A 15,792-nucleotide genomic window follows, 5' to 3' on the forward strand; every position below is an offset into this window, starting at 1 on the left:
CTGTTAGGACTACTATAATTACCTAACATTTTTTGGCCCTTTCTTGTTTAACCCAGATATCACCAAGGAAATCTTCGCTTTGAGATAGAATGAGCTTGAGTGCACAGTCCATACTACAGGAAAGGCCACATATCTGCAGATTTTTAGATGTGTGTAGGGGAGCTTATATGCTCAAGGTCAATATGGGCTCCAGGTTTCCATTGCTGCTCTTCTGTACTATGTCATCTCAGACTTACACCCAAGCTTTTTTCTAGATTTCCAATAAAAAACAATTGAACCCAAATATTTCCAAAAATATACACTATACCGAAGATGTTTAGGTTCCATAGAAGGGTCACTTCATCCCACACAGTAGTACCAACCTAAAAACACATATTAGTGTAGTGAATAATGTTTGAAATGCCAGTTGAGGTTGTCTTTCCTTACATTTTCTTTGATCGTCCCCTTTCTTCTCACTGGTCCAGCACCTGTAACATCTTTCATCTACACTCTAGTCAGAGAGAAGTTACAGAGAAAAAGCCTTGGAACAGCAGAGACTTGAGCTGAGAGCCACAGCACCTGAAGAGGAAAACGTTTTCTGAATTCCAAAAACATGGCTTTTGTTATCAAGAGCCAATGCCTGAAGGCAGAAGACACAATGTTTACCCATAAACAATCCTTGCGAAGGAGAAAGATGAAGAGTCCATTTCTAGCCACACAAGAAGATGAAATATTTTGCTCAATTGCTTGAATTGGAGAAAGAACTTCAAAGAGGAGAGGAGAACAAAAGAGTGAGTTTGCCTGTGTCTGTGACCCCTGGCTCCACCTCCCCCCAGGCCGTGTTGAAGTGGGGAAGAAAACTGCAAATCTAATATGGGTTTATGGGAGCCAACACAAGAAAGGACTTGGCCTTTCTTCTCAGTAGATAAACCTGGGAAGACTGTGAGTTTCAGGGAGAAACTCAGCATCCATCCTGGTCAGCAAATTCTGAGTGAGACACCCTGACAGCTGGCCTCATGGACCTCCAGGGTGATAAGGGGACAGTGGCAGAAAGTTGCTTGTGGCCCCTGAGAGGACGATGGAGATGACACCTAGACTAGTGGACATTGATAGGGTTTGGATGTCTGTTCCCTCCAAGTCTCATGTTGAAATGTGATTTCCAGTGTTAGAGGTGGGCCATGAGGGTGGATCCCTCAAGAATGGCCTCCCCATGGTCATGAACGAGTTCTTGCTTTCTTAGCTCACGCAACAGCTGGTTGTTTAAAGGAGCCTGTCACCTCCTGCTCTCTCTGCTGCTCCGTCTCTTGCCATATGACATGCCAGCTCCCCCTTCACCTTGCGCCCTGAGTAAAAGCTTCCTGAGGCCTCACCAGAAGCTGAACAAATGCCAGTGCCATGCTTTCTGTACAGCTTGCAGAACCATGAGCCAAATAAACATCTTTTCTTTATAAATTACCCAGCCTCAGGACTTCCTTTATAGCAATGCAAAACAGACTAATAGAGATGTGAAGGAATCCGATTTCTATACCCCAGTGAGGAGGACACGTGGTTTGCATGGAAGAGGTAATCAGAGTCCTTGGGAGAACAGTGGTCATTTTGGCATAAGCAGTGGATCATGCACCCAGAGGCCTGGGGGGACAAGTTTCAGCTCAGTAGCAGCCAGAGAAAGACAAAAGATGACTGGGGATAAAGCATTCTCTTCCCTGATATGGATGACAGTTAAAATCCTTTCCTTCTGGTATTTACATCACCTCCTGGGCAGAAGGGAGAAAAGAGCTGAGGAAGAAATGGACTTGATTGTGAAGACAGCAATTATTCGCTGAGTTTTGAATCCTAAGTGTCTGAGCTGACCTGACTCAGATTTCTTTTGTCACTACCAAGCGGAAAGGGGCATTCGAAATCTAGTTCAGTTGCAGAGAAATGAAGAGTTTCCATTTTGCATACCTCTGCAACATATGGGGAAATCTATGACATTTTCACCCACAACATCTAGCATTTGGCTGTTGGAGGTGTTCTTGCACTCACCCTTGGGGGTTTCTCACTGTCCCTCACTGGGCCTTCCCTCTCACTGGCTTTCCTTTCTCTCTTTTTTTTTTGAGATGGAGTCTCACACTGTCGCCTGGGCTGGAGTGCAATGGTGCGATGTTGGCTCACTGCAACCTCTGCCTCCCAGGTTCACGCAATTCTCCTGCCTCAGCCTCCTGAGTAGTTGGAATTACAGGTGCACACAACCACACCCAGCTACTTTTTTAGTAGAGACGGGGTTTCACTATGTTGCCCAGGCTGGTCTCAAACTCCTGACCTTGTGATCCACCCACCTCAGCCTCCCAAAGTGCTGGGATTACAAGCGTGAGCCACGGCGCCCAGCCTCACTGGCTTTTTCTACTCATACTCACTTCTCTGCTCCTTTCCCACCAAGACTGCCTTGGGAACTCCACATTCTGCTGCTTCTTATTTATTTATTTATTTATTTATTTGACATGGAGTCGTGCTCTGTCGCCCAGGCTGGAGTGCAGTGGTGCAATCTCAGCTCACTGCAAGCTCCGCCTCCTGGGTTCACGCCATTCTCCTGCCTCAGCCTCCCAAGCAGCTGGGACTACAGGCACCCGCCACCACGCCCGGCTAATTTTTTGTATTTTTACTAGAGACGGGGTTCTGCTTCTTTAATGTGCAGAGCAAGTCGACGCTTCCCAGCTGGTGCTCTCGTACAAACCTGTTAAGCCTCCAGCAGCATGAAGCAGCCTTCCATTGAAGAGAATCCTTTCTAGAAGCCGGTCAGGGTTATGAATGGCATCTTTCTTCTATTACAGTGAAGTACCAGTAATACGCTAGTTGCTTTACTTACTTCATCTCACAACGACACAAATAAGAAAACTGGGGTGGCACAGAAAGAAAATGAAAGGAGAGATAGGTAAGAAATTGTGCAGTCCCCACTCAACCCTGGTCTCCCTGTCCCCAAATCCTGCACCACCAGCCACTGTATGGCAAAAATTCCTGGCCTTTGCTTATGTACTTGCTTAACAACCTTGAGGATTAAGTCTTGATCATCTTACTTCTTCTGAAGGCTTGAATTCCTTCCAGTCTGCTTCACCTGATTGACTGGTTAATGAAAGAGCTGATGTCTGCTTGGCTCTGTCCCCACATCTGAAGAGCTCATTATCTCCCTTCTCACTTTGGCAACTTTCTCACTAGTACAAACAGCCTCCCTGTCTTCTGAGGCCCGAGGGAATCTCTTAATTCCCTTTTGATGAGGATAGTGACTTCCTGCCCTGAGTTTAAAGTGAAATTTGATCATGAATATTTCCTGTCCGTCTCTCTTAGGAGCAGTAGCTAACGGGCGGTATTAGTGTTCAAGCATTTATGTTCACCTCCCTCCATGGGCTACCAGGATCACCCAAGGCAGTAATACTGCAACCTCCTTTGAGAAAATGCCTCAAAAAGGGAGTTTAGACTAGTTCTCAACTAAGAGTGTCATAAAATAGAGGGAAAAGAGAGGATTGTGTAAACAGGTAGAACCACACAAAATACTTTGCCCTAGACTAAAAAATTATGTATTTGGAAATGCGTAAGATCTCATGAAAAGTAGACACTTCAGATATTTTCTAATTTCTAAATAGACTGAAGAGAAGAATATGTTGCATTTTACCTTGATAAACTAATGATCACTACAAATTTCACATATTTTAGTATAGTTTCACTGAAAAGTTAAGAAAGTTTTTGAGATTTATTGAAAACAGTCATAACTAGAAAAATAACTTATCTTCCATGATTTAATAAATTGTGCTGCACTAACCAAGCAGTCAGATTGCTTTAACTTAAATCCAACCTGATGAATTTCTCTGTTTTTAAAAACATTTTGTTTATCCCAGAAATGCAGGTTGGTTTAAAAATAACAAATCGATTTAATTCATCATATTGTCCGACTAATGAAACCTCCATATTGTCATCTCAATAGATATAGAAAAATTATTTGACAACATTTGGCATTCATTCCTGATTTAAAAATAAAAATAAATAAATAAAGTAACTCTCAGCTAATTATGAATAGAAGGGAACTTCCTCTACCTGAAAAAGTAATCCACAAGAAAACTACAGTTAACATACCCAATGATGAAAGACTGAAAGCTTTCCCAACATCAGAAACAAGTCAAGGATGTCCAATGCCACTACTACTATTTGACATTGTACTGGAGGGTCTAGCCAATGCAGTAGCAAGTACAAGAATTTGAAGACATCCAAATTGAAAAGGAAGGAGTAAATCTATCTTTACTTCCAAAAGACATGGCTCTATACACAGAAAATCTGATGGACTCTACAAAAGCTATTAGAACTAATAAGTACGCTTAGCAAGGATGTAGGATACAAGATCAACACAAAAAAATAAGTTATGTTTCTATATGTTAGCAAATAACAACTGGAAATTGAAAATTTTTAAAATGCCATTAATAACATTAAAAATATGAAATAAGGATAAATCTAACAAAAAAGTATAACCCTTGTACACAGCAAACTATAAACATTGCTGAGAGAAATTAAAAAAACCCAAAATAAATAGAGTTGTACTATCTTCATGGATTGAAGGATTCAATATTATTATGATGTACTCCACATGTAGGAGATACAGTGCAATCCTAGTCCAAATTCTAGCAGGCTGTTTTTGTAGAATTGACAAACTGATTTGACAATATGGAAATGCAAAGAACCTAGAATAGCCAAATTAATTTTGAAAAATAAGAACCACTTTATACCACCCAATATACTATCCTAAGAGAGACAGACAGGAAATATTCATGATCAAATTTCACTTTAATATACTGCACAATATACTACCAAACGGCAAGACTTACAAAGTTGCAGTAACCTAGACAATGTAGTTTTGACTTGAGACCAGTTATACGAGAGTAACTAAACAAAACGGAGTCTAGAAAAAGACCTGCACGTATATGGTCAACTGGTTTTCAACAAAGGTACAAGAACAATTTAGTGGTAAAAGGAGAGTCATTTCAACTGCAGTGTTAGAAAAGTTATTTTTGAATGCAAAAAAAACAAACAAACAACTATGATCTGTACTTCACACCAATCAAAAATTAACTCTGATTATAGATGTAAATGTGAAACCTAAAACTGTAAAGCTTCTAGAAGTAAACATAGGAGAAAATCTATGTGACCTTGGATTAAGTGAAATTTTCTTATCTATAACACCAAAAGCACAATGCACTAAAACATCATATATTGGGCTTCATCAAAGTCAAGAAATTCTACTCTTTCAAAAACATCTTAAGAGATTAAAAAGACAAACCAATGACTGGAAGAAAATATTTAGAAATCACATATCTGTTAAAAGACTCGTGTCCAGAACTTGTATATAAAGTACTGTCAAAACTCAATAATAGGAAAACAAACACCCAGTTTTAAAGATGGGCAAAATACCTGAACAGAAACTTCACCGAAGAATACGTATAAGCTAGCTTGCAGTGTCTCACGTCTGTTATCCCAGCACTTTGCCAGGCTGAGGTGGGAAGATCACTATAGCCCTGGAGCTCAAGACCAGCCTGAGGAACACAGCAAGACCCCATCTCTACTAAAAATGATAAAAAAAAAAAAAAAAGCCAGGCATGGTGGCACATGCCTGTAATCCCACCTACATGGGAGGCTGAGGTGGGAGGATCACTTGAACCCAGAAGTTTGAGGCTGCAGCGAGCCGTGATTGCACCACTGCACTCCAGCCTGGTGATTCATTATCTTGATTGTGGCAAAGGTTTCCTGTATGTCAAAACCTATCAAATTCATACTTTGAACATGGCAGTAGCATATGTCAATTATATTTCAGTAAAGCTGTTATGCAAAAACCTTTTTGTTATTTTAATTTATTCACTTGAGAAAGATCTGGATTATTTCTTTTTTTTTTTTTTTGAGATGGAGTCTCATTTTCTTGCCTAGGCCGGAGTGCAGTTGCATGATCTCAGTTTACTGCACATTCTGCCTGCTTGGTTCAAGCGATTCTCCTGCCTCAGCCTCCTGAGTAGCTGGGATTACAGGCGCCCACCACCACACCCAGCTAATTTTTTTTTTTTTTTCTTTTGTATTTTTAGTAGAAACAGGGTTTCACCATGTTGGTCAGGCTGGTCTTGAACTCCTGACCTCAGGTGATCCGCCTGCCTCGGCCTCCCAAAGTGCTAAGATTACAGGCGTGTAAGTGCTAAGATTACACCGCACCCAGCCTATTTCTATATCCTATATTTTAAATTTCAAAATTGAGTTATTTTTGGAAGTTCTTTAAGCAGCAATTTTAAAAGAACATTTACACATTTTTTGTTTATTTATTTTATTATTCTTATTTTTTTGTAGAGATGGAGTCTCGCTCTGTCGCCCAGGCTGGAGTGCAGTGGCGTGATCTCGGCCCACTGCAAGTTCCACCTCCTGGGTTAAAGCGATTCTCATGCCTCAGCCTCCAGAGTAGCTGGGACTACAGGCGTACGCCGCCACGCTCAGCTAATTTCTTTTGTATTTTAGTAGACACAGGGTTTCACCATGTTGCCCAGGCTGGTCTCTAACTCCTGAGCTCACGCAATCCCCCTGTCTTGGCCTCCCAAAGTGCTAGGATTACAGGCATTAGGATCGTTTACACATTTTAAGGGTCTGACTGAAGAAGTAAAACTGTACAGTAAAGTCTCTAGATGGCAAATCTGTGTCAACAAGGATCTGATATCATTCAGTGAAACCTGGTGCTATGCAGAGTTCCATGGGTGAAATGTGCAAAGTCTTTGTCTCTAGGGGCTCAGGAGGTTTACACATTCCAGAGAGGATGGGATCTTAAGGAAAAGCCCAGATAGGAGAACATGATGCTGATAGCTTGGAGTATTGGAGCGGAAATAGTGCCTTGGCAGTATTCGTTCCAAGTCTTCTTGGAGTTGATGACACTCCTCACCCACCCACTTGCACAGAGCGAGGGGGGATGTCTTACCAAGGGCATATTTGCCTGGCTCTTCTAATTTGTGGGAAGACAACCACAGAGCCCTGTGCTAGGGCATGCAAAGACCACAACACAGAGACCCCTGGTGTCCTCTGTCTGCTTGAGAAGCTGAGAAGAGCAAAAGAGATCAGGGTGATCCAAGTATGTGTTGTGGGATTGATTTTTGTGTTTCTGCCAATTTCAATAAAAGATTCAATGTGATGGCTGAACTGGCAATGTTGGCATGCAAAGGGCCACTGTGTATCTGTGGTGACAGCAGCTGTGACCAGGAGCAAATGTCTTTGGCTCCACATTAGGGAGCACACTGGGGCTCTGCCTACAGTGAGCAATGCCCTAGCAAATGAACTTACGAAGGGACACACTATGAGGTAAGAAAGGGAACTAACAATACTCACTGCTTGCTAGACAGAGCCACTCTGGGGTCTAGCCACGAAGGACTCCAACGCCACGTTGGGATGGACAGTTAACAGTAACCACTGAGGGGCATCCAGCTAACCTCATAAGAATGGAGTGGTCATATTAAGGAAATGAAGGTAACTAAGTGTGAGTCTTTCTTTGTTTTTATCTGCCTAATTAAATTGTCTTATGGGAGATGCTTTCAAAAATCTGATGTCTGATAAAACTCTAGAAATAAATATAACAGGGCCGGGCATGGTAGTTCACACCTGTAATACCAGAGCCAGGCTGAGGTGGGTCGATTGCTTGAAGCCAAGAGTATGAGACCAGCCTGGGCAACAAAGTGAGACCCTGTATCCACAAAAAATAAAATAAAATAAAATAAAATAAATTAGCTGGGTGTGGGGGCTTGCACCCATAGTCCCAGTTACTTGGGAGGCTGAGGCAGGAGGATCGCTTGAACCCAGGAGTTTGAGGCTGTAGAGAGCTATTATTGCGCCACTGCCTTCCAGCCTTATCTCTAAAAAAATGAATGAATGAATGTGTAAATAAAAAATAAAATAATTGAAACCGTTGCTGTTCAATAATGGAATTTTTTTCCATGATGGAAATATTCTTTGTTACACATTAGCCGCTAGTCACATGTGACCACTGAACAGTTAAAACCGTGACTAATACAACTAAGTTACTGAATTTTAAATTGCATGTAACTGTAACTAATTTCAATTTGTATTTGAATAGTTACCTGTGGCCAATGGCTATAATAGTGAACAGTTTTATCCTGTCATGAAACAGTCTGAATTTTAGTTGGTGGTATATCATATTTCCCTGCCTGAGTGAAAGTTAGAAACCAACTAAATTGCTACAAAGAAAAAGCGCCAATACTTTTGCATGCTGTATACTTTTGTATACTCAAAACTGGTACAATTTTTTTTCTATTCCTGTTGGTTTTTCTTTTTTTTCTGTTGAATACAAAGAGAAAAATTTAGAAATACAGCATAAATATTTATTTGCTTTTTTTTTTTTTTTTTTTAAGGAAAACCCATTCATTTCATTAAGATTCACAGGCCGAGTGCTGTGCCTCACGCCTGTAATCCCAGCACTTTGGGAGCCGAGGCGGGCGGATCACGAGGTCAGGAAATCAAGACCGTCTTGGCTAACATGGTGAAACCCCGTTTCTACTAAAAATACAAAAAATTAGCTGGGCGTGGTGGCGGGCACCTGTAGTCTCAGCTACTCGGGAGGCTGAGGCAGGAGAATGGCGTGAACCCGGGAGGCGGAGCTTGCAGTGAGCCGAGATCGCGCCACTGCACTCCAGCCTGGGCGACAGAGCGAGACTCCGTCTCAAAAAAAAAAAAAAAAAAAAAAAAAAAAAAAAAAAAAACGATTCATTTCTTTCGACTTCTACATACTGACCAAGAAAGGGTAGATATATGTTATTTTGCTACTCAGCATTCACTCACATTTTTCCTGTTAACAGAACGATGGGTTTTGTTTGTTTCTTTATTTGTTGTCTGAGTGGCTATCAATGGCACACAAACCTATCCGCCCCTCCCACCCCTATCCTATTACACACACTTGGGAGGAGTTTGGTTTAGAAACTTTCTAATCATCCAATCAGAACTTGCACCTGTAGTCCAGTTTCTCCGGAGACTGAGGTGGGCGTACCGCTTGAGTCCAGGAGTTTGAGACTAACCTGAGCAATATAACAAGATCCCCCACCTCAAAAAATAAAAAATAAAGTGAAATGAGGTTTTTGTTGGGACTGTAGGTAGAAAGACATCCTCATGCCACCAGAGTGTTGAGAAGTGAATACAATTTGAACCTGAAGGGGCCATGTGGAGCTGAGGGGTCACCAACATAAAGGAAGGTAGAACCAAGAAATGCAGAAAAATCAAGTTTAAGTCTAATGATGATGTTCGAACTTCAACATCCAGTGACAGAAAAAACCTGCCCAGGAGAATTTGTTCTAAAAACAGCTTTATTGAGATATAATTCACACATCATATCATTCACCTCTTTAAACTTTACAATTCAATGGTTTTTACAATATTCATATTTAACCATAACCACCATCAATTTTAGAACATTTTCATCACTCTCTGAAAAACCTGTACTCATTAGTTGTGACTCCCCTTCCTCTTCTCCCTCCAGCCCTAGGCAACCACTAATCTATTTTCTGTCTCTAGAGATTTGCCTGTTCCAGACAAATGGATGGTTCTATTTCATATGAATGGAATCTTATAATATAGGGTCATTTGTGACTGGCTTTTTTCACTTAACATAATGTTTTCAAGATTTATCCACATTGTAGCATGTATCAGTACCGCATCTTTTTATTGCCAAAACCAAAAAAATTTTGAAATAAGCTTTTTATTTTGTAATACTTTCAGGTTGCAAATATAATATCCATACTCTTCACCCAGTTTCTCCTAATGTTAACATCTTAAATGACCATGGTACATTTGACAAAACTAAGTAATAGTACTGTTTAAGTAAACTACAGACATTATTTGGATTTCAGTTTTTTTAAAATAAAATATTTTTTTTCTGTTTCAGGATGTAATCCAGGAAACCACATTGCATTTAGTAGTCATCTCTCCTTAGTTTCTCTTCTGGTGTATAAAATTTTCTTATTTTTCCTTGTTTTTCATGATCCAGAAATTTTGAACGGTATAGGCCAGGTATTTTATAGAATTTCCCCCCATTTGGGTTAGTTCCATGTTTTTTCTTCATTATTGCCCCCAGGGGGCCAGGTGCAGTGGCTCACACCTGTAATCCCAGCGCTTGGGGAGGCCGAGGCGGACAGGTCACCTGAGGTGAGGAGTTCGAGACCAGCCTGGCCAACATGGCGAAACTCCGTCTATACTAAAAATACAAAAATTAGCTGGACATGGTGGTATGAGTCTGTAGTCCCAGCTACTCAGGAGGCTGAGGCAGGAGAATCGCTTGAACCCGAGAGGTGGAGGTTGCAGTGAGCCGAGATTTCATCACTGCACTCCAGCCTGGGAGACAGAATGAGACCGTCTCAAAAAAAAAACAAAAACAAAGATTGCTCCCAGGGTTTATTTTTCATAAGAATACCTCAGAGATAAGGTTTGCAGCTCTCTTCACATCATATTAAGAGGTAGGTGATATTCACATGACTTACCACTTGGTTAAGATGGTATCTTGTGAGTTTCTTCTCTGTAAAGTTACTGTTTTTCCTTTCCATTCTCTGTGTTTTGGCATTGAGTCCCTAAGTTCATCCCACGCTCAAGAGTAAGGAAATTAAGCTCTACCTCCTGGAGCGGGAAGTATCTACGTATATTGCTTGGCATTCTTCTGTAAGAAAGAGATGCCCCTTCTCCTTCATTCATTCATTCATTCATTTATACCAGTATGGACTCAACAATACTTATTTTATTCTTTGTGTTATAATCCAATGCTATCATTATTTATTTGGTTGCTCAAATTGTTCCAGGTTTGTCAATAGGGAGCCCTTTCAGGTTGGCTTTTTGGTCCTTTTAATATGGCTCTTTCTCTTCCTCTTTCTCCTCTTCCTCTTCCTCTTCCTCTTCTTCTTCCTTCTAGTCCTTCTAGTCCTCCTCCTCTTAATCCTTCCCCTCATCTTCCTGCCCCTGACGCCTCCTCCTTTCCCTCTTTACCCTTCTTCCTCCTCCTTCTCCTCCTCTTCCTCCTGATTCTTCCCCTCCTCCTCCTCCTCCTCCTCCTCCTTCTGATCCTTCCATCCCTCCTTTTCCCCCTTCCTTTCCACTCCTCTTCTCCTCCTCCTTCTTATTAGTACTTCCTTACTTTCTGGCACTACAAAATGCTCCACAACTGTCTCGTATTTTCCTTGCCCCAGCCCTAGAATCAGCCATTTCTCCAAGGAGCCCTGCTTCTTTTTATTGGATAATGATATGTGGAAACCAAAATCTGGACACAGAGTGCTTATTGCCTTTGGGGTGTTACTGCTGCTGAGTCAACGTTATGTATGCATACTAACTCATATATATGCACATCTAAGATTATTTCTTTTTCTATCTATTTGCATATATATGAACATAAACAGGAGTTTATATTGATGCCTCTGACTCTAATCTAGAGCCACAGGGTTCACTCTGAGCTTCTCGTATTCCTTATTTTTAACTTCATATCTGACTGTGAGAAATCTGGCTCCTCGTGTGTACTCATTTGTTCACTCCACACGCAAAGCAGTTTCAGAAGTGTTCATTTCCACCCCCTGTCAGAAAGAAATTTACCAACTTGGGTACAGTATTTATTTGCAATTCTTTTTTGTTCATAGCCTTCCATTACCAGATAAATAAATTCCTTTTTTGGGTTTTGCAGATTTGAATTGCATGATCCAATACCTTTATCTCTTATAGCATAGCTTACATGCATTAAAACTCCTTGTTTTTTTAATATACTACCTTCTGTTTTATAATTTTTGCAATATATTTAATGCTGTGATTTACCATCAATTATAAGGAATCTATGTCTATTATTAAGTCCTTGGAACTTGCCTAAAATACAGGGAAATGAAAGAGCCAGAGCTCTCCTCCATATAAAAAAAGTTCATCTAAGAAAAAATGTTCATGTACAAGGAACAAAACAAGATTATGTGGTGATATTGTTATTGAATGCCACAATTAAGCAAGTTTCAAAATCCATGGTGGCTGGATCATAATATGGGAAGATAATATTTGTTGAATGATTATGGAGGACTGATGGGCCAAAGTGAAATTTGTTATCCTATCTAATTTTTCAAAGGCTTTCAAATACCTTTTCATGCATACTCGTGTTCTTTTGTTATATGAACCCTATGAAGATAACTTTATTATAATTATCATGATAATAATTTTCCCTGATTTTCCAAGAAGTGAAGCTGAGTAGCTAAACTAAGCAATACAGTTAGATTAAAAATCGAGTTATTGAACTCAAATTCGCATGCCCTGTCATTTCCACTAGGTTATTGGTAATGGTTTGGATGTTTTTGCCCCTCCAAACTTCATGTTGAAATATGATCCCGCATGTTGGACTTAGGGCCCAGTGAAAGGTGTTTGGGTCCTAGTGGGGGTGGATCCTTCATGAATAAATTAACACCGTCCTTAGGTCAGTGAGTGAATTCTCACTCTATTAGTTCCTTCCGGAACTGGTTGTGTAAAAGAGCCTGCCACGGCTCTCCCTTCTCTCTTGCTTCCTCTCTCACCATGTGATCTCTGCACATGGCTGGCTCCTCTTCCACTTTCTGCAGTGAGTTGAAACAGCCCGAGACCCTCGCCAGTTGCAGACGCTTAATCTTGAATTTTCCAGTCACCAGAACTGTAGGCCAAATAAACCTCTTTTCTTTATAAACTACCCAGTCTCAGATATTCTGTTACAGCAACACTAAATGAACAAAGATAGTCATCATGTCACTGAGGATGCTGACATATTGACATCAGATAGGTTATTGGCCCTTTTTGGAAGGAGGCTCACATCTTTTTCAAGACAGCCATGGGAGGTTCCTGAGTTCAGAGAGATAGCATATATTCCTTTTGTCATCACACCATTAGCCATAAACCTATGACATAAATAGTAATGCTGTGAAATAAACACACAGAAAATAAACATTTGGATTTGTAAAAGCCCCATAAACATTTCCATTTCTTTTCCTTCTCTTTCTCCTCCTCCTCCTTCTCCTCTTCCTCCTTCTCCTTCTTACTCTTTTTTGCCAAATAAAAAATTTCAAATCATTAACTTCCATAAATAACTCATCTATAAGGGATACAGATTTTTATGTTTAAATTACTTTGAGTTTGCTGGCAGCTTTTAATGACAAACCTGGAAAAAGATACAGGGCCTATGCTAGTTTCACATGGTAGCTGCCTGGTAAATGTTTGTTGAATTAACCAGTTATTCAAAATCAACAAATATTGACTGAGCTAAACTCTGTGGAAGTGCCAAAAAGAAAAAGTCTGTGTCCCCAAGCATCAATGACATTATTAAGTAGATTGAGGCATTAGCACCAGAACCTACTTAGAGTCACCAATGAAAGAGCTGAGGACAGTTATTAAAAAGCTAGCATGGAGCTAATTACCAGTTAAGTGATGGGGAATAGGTAATGAAGAATTTCTGAGCTGAAAGTAGTTATTCAAGCAGAGATGACCAAGAGGATGTTTTACAGGGGGGAGATAGTGCAAATCTGATGAAAAAGGGTGGATATGCTTTGGGCAGGTGGGCCGGTTGCTATGAGAGCATCGGAACAGGGAAACACAAAGGTTTCTTATATGTCACACGTTTTTCCATTTCAGAGAGCGTAAAAAGGTATTTGGGGTGAAGTTGCTTATGTCAGAGCAATCAGTGGTCTTTAATCACAGATCTCAGAGAAGCAAAATGTATCAAGTACTCTTTAAAACTTTGGAGATGAAAATAAAACAAATTATGGCCAGGTGCAGTGGCTCATTCCTGTAATCCTAGCGCTTTGGGAGGCCGAGGCGGGCAGATCACTTGCATTCATGAGGTTGAGACCAGCATGGGCAACATGTCAAAACCCCGTCCCTACTAAAAAAAAAAAAAAATTAGCCAGGGATGGTGGCACATGCCACTTGGGAGGGGGAGGCACAAGCACACTTGAACCCAGGAGATGGGGTTGCAGTGAGCCAAGATCGTGCTACTGCACTCCAGCTTGGGCAACAGAGCGAGGCCCTGTCAAAAAAAAAAAAAAAAGAACAAAAATAAGATATTAAAATTCAAGTTTTTAACAGCAGATAATTGCTTTTTTCTGATTTTTTAAAAAATGACTTTGTAAAACTAGCAATTATCTCTTCCTGGAGTTTTGTCTATGAGTTAAAATTTAAAGTTTAGCTACAGTCTCTGTATTTATGAGTTAAGGTGAAATTACTTAAATAATCAAGTCATAATAATTTTCAATATTATGTATTGAAAAAAAAATCCCAAATGTCTGTCTGTCTTTTATAAGCCCACCTTTTTTTCAACTTTTATGTTTTTAATTGAGATTATACGTTATGTGCCGAATAGATGTTTTCTGTTTATTTCTCTTTCGTTAATTAGTAGCATATCAATTTTACAGGTCGTTCCTTTCATCCCAATAACTTGAGGTCCACTGTGGTTTCTGAAGTCTGCAAAGAACTTGTGATCAGACAGTTCCACCCAGACTTGGACCCTCAGTTTCCTGCATTTGTACATGTGTATAGTTAAATGACAATAAATATGTATTCATCTTGCTCTTAGAAGTAGGTTGGCTGTTTTTAAAACACACACTTTTTCATCTAATGACACCAGGACAAAAACTTTCCATTTGCTGAGGGAGTCTAATTAAAGAAGCAAAAAAGAAACTTATCTATTATTGGAGGAAAAATTATTTGCCTTCTGAATAGTGCTAGAAGCACATGTCAAGAAGATGTGCTAAGAATAAAAAAAAAAAGTCTTGTCCTTTTTTTTGTTTAATGTAGCTGTGTGAGGCAGCTGCAAACCTTCATTTTCATGGAAACAATCCCACACCCTTGTTCACCCCAAAGAGTTCTTTTCGTCCAACTAGGAACAGATTTTTTTACCAAAAATTTCATAGGATCATAAAATTTTGAAACTTAGAGATCCTTTTGTCTAACTTTATAAACTAAGTAAGCAGCCAAGGATAATGCAGGAAAACAGTGGGAAAATCTATCCACAGAGCTCAACTCTTACCCTGTACTTACTTACAAGCAAACTACACTCCAGCAGCATTAAGCTTCTCTAAAAGATTGGGTGATTTTAGGACTCCATATCTTGGCACTGGGAGCTCCTCTTGCCTGGAAGTACTGGCTCTTCTGTCATCGGGAACATGCCTGCTCTTCCTTCAAGATCCAATTCAAAGATCACCTCACCTGGTCAGGTGCAGTGGCTCACGCCTGTAATCCCAGTGCTTCGGGGAAGTGAACGTGGGAAGAACATTTGAGCCTAGGAGTCTGAGGCCGCAGTGATGGTGCCACTGCATTCCAGCCTGGGCAACAGAGCAGAATCCCATCTCTTAAAGAAAGCTGTCCCAGTTCTCTGAGGCCAGCAGTATCTTCTGACTCTGTGTTCCCCTAGAGTTCTTAGTTGCCATCTCTACTGTGGCACTTGGCATGGTGCCTTACAATAATGTGTTCCATGTCTACTCACTAGCTCATGAGTGTTTCAGTTCTTTATTTGTATATATCCATTGCCTAGCGCAGTACTTGCCACATAAATAGATCATTAAGAACTGATAATTGAATGATTGGCCAGAACTTGCCTGTAGCTCTCCTGGCCTCCAAAAGTTTGGTTACACGTTCTCAGATCTTCTCTAAATTAAAATCACTACCCGAATAATCATTCTGAGCCTCACACCTTTTGAAAAGTAAACTAAATATTAGCTTATTTTCTCATTTCCAAGCCTCTTTAATATGTTTGTTGCACAAATTATTCACCGCAACGTGCTATTCACGAAATTCAAGGCA

This window comes from Pongo pygmaeus, chromosome 7, assembly GCF_028885625.2.
Source record: "Pongo pygmaeus isolate AG05252 chromosome 7, NHGRI_mPonPyg2-v2.0_pri, whole genome shotgun sequence".
NCBI classification, from domain to species: domain Eukaryota; kingdom Metazoa; phylum Chordata; class Mammalia; order Primates; family Hominidae; genus Pongo; species Pongo pygmaeus.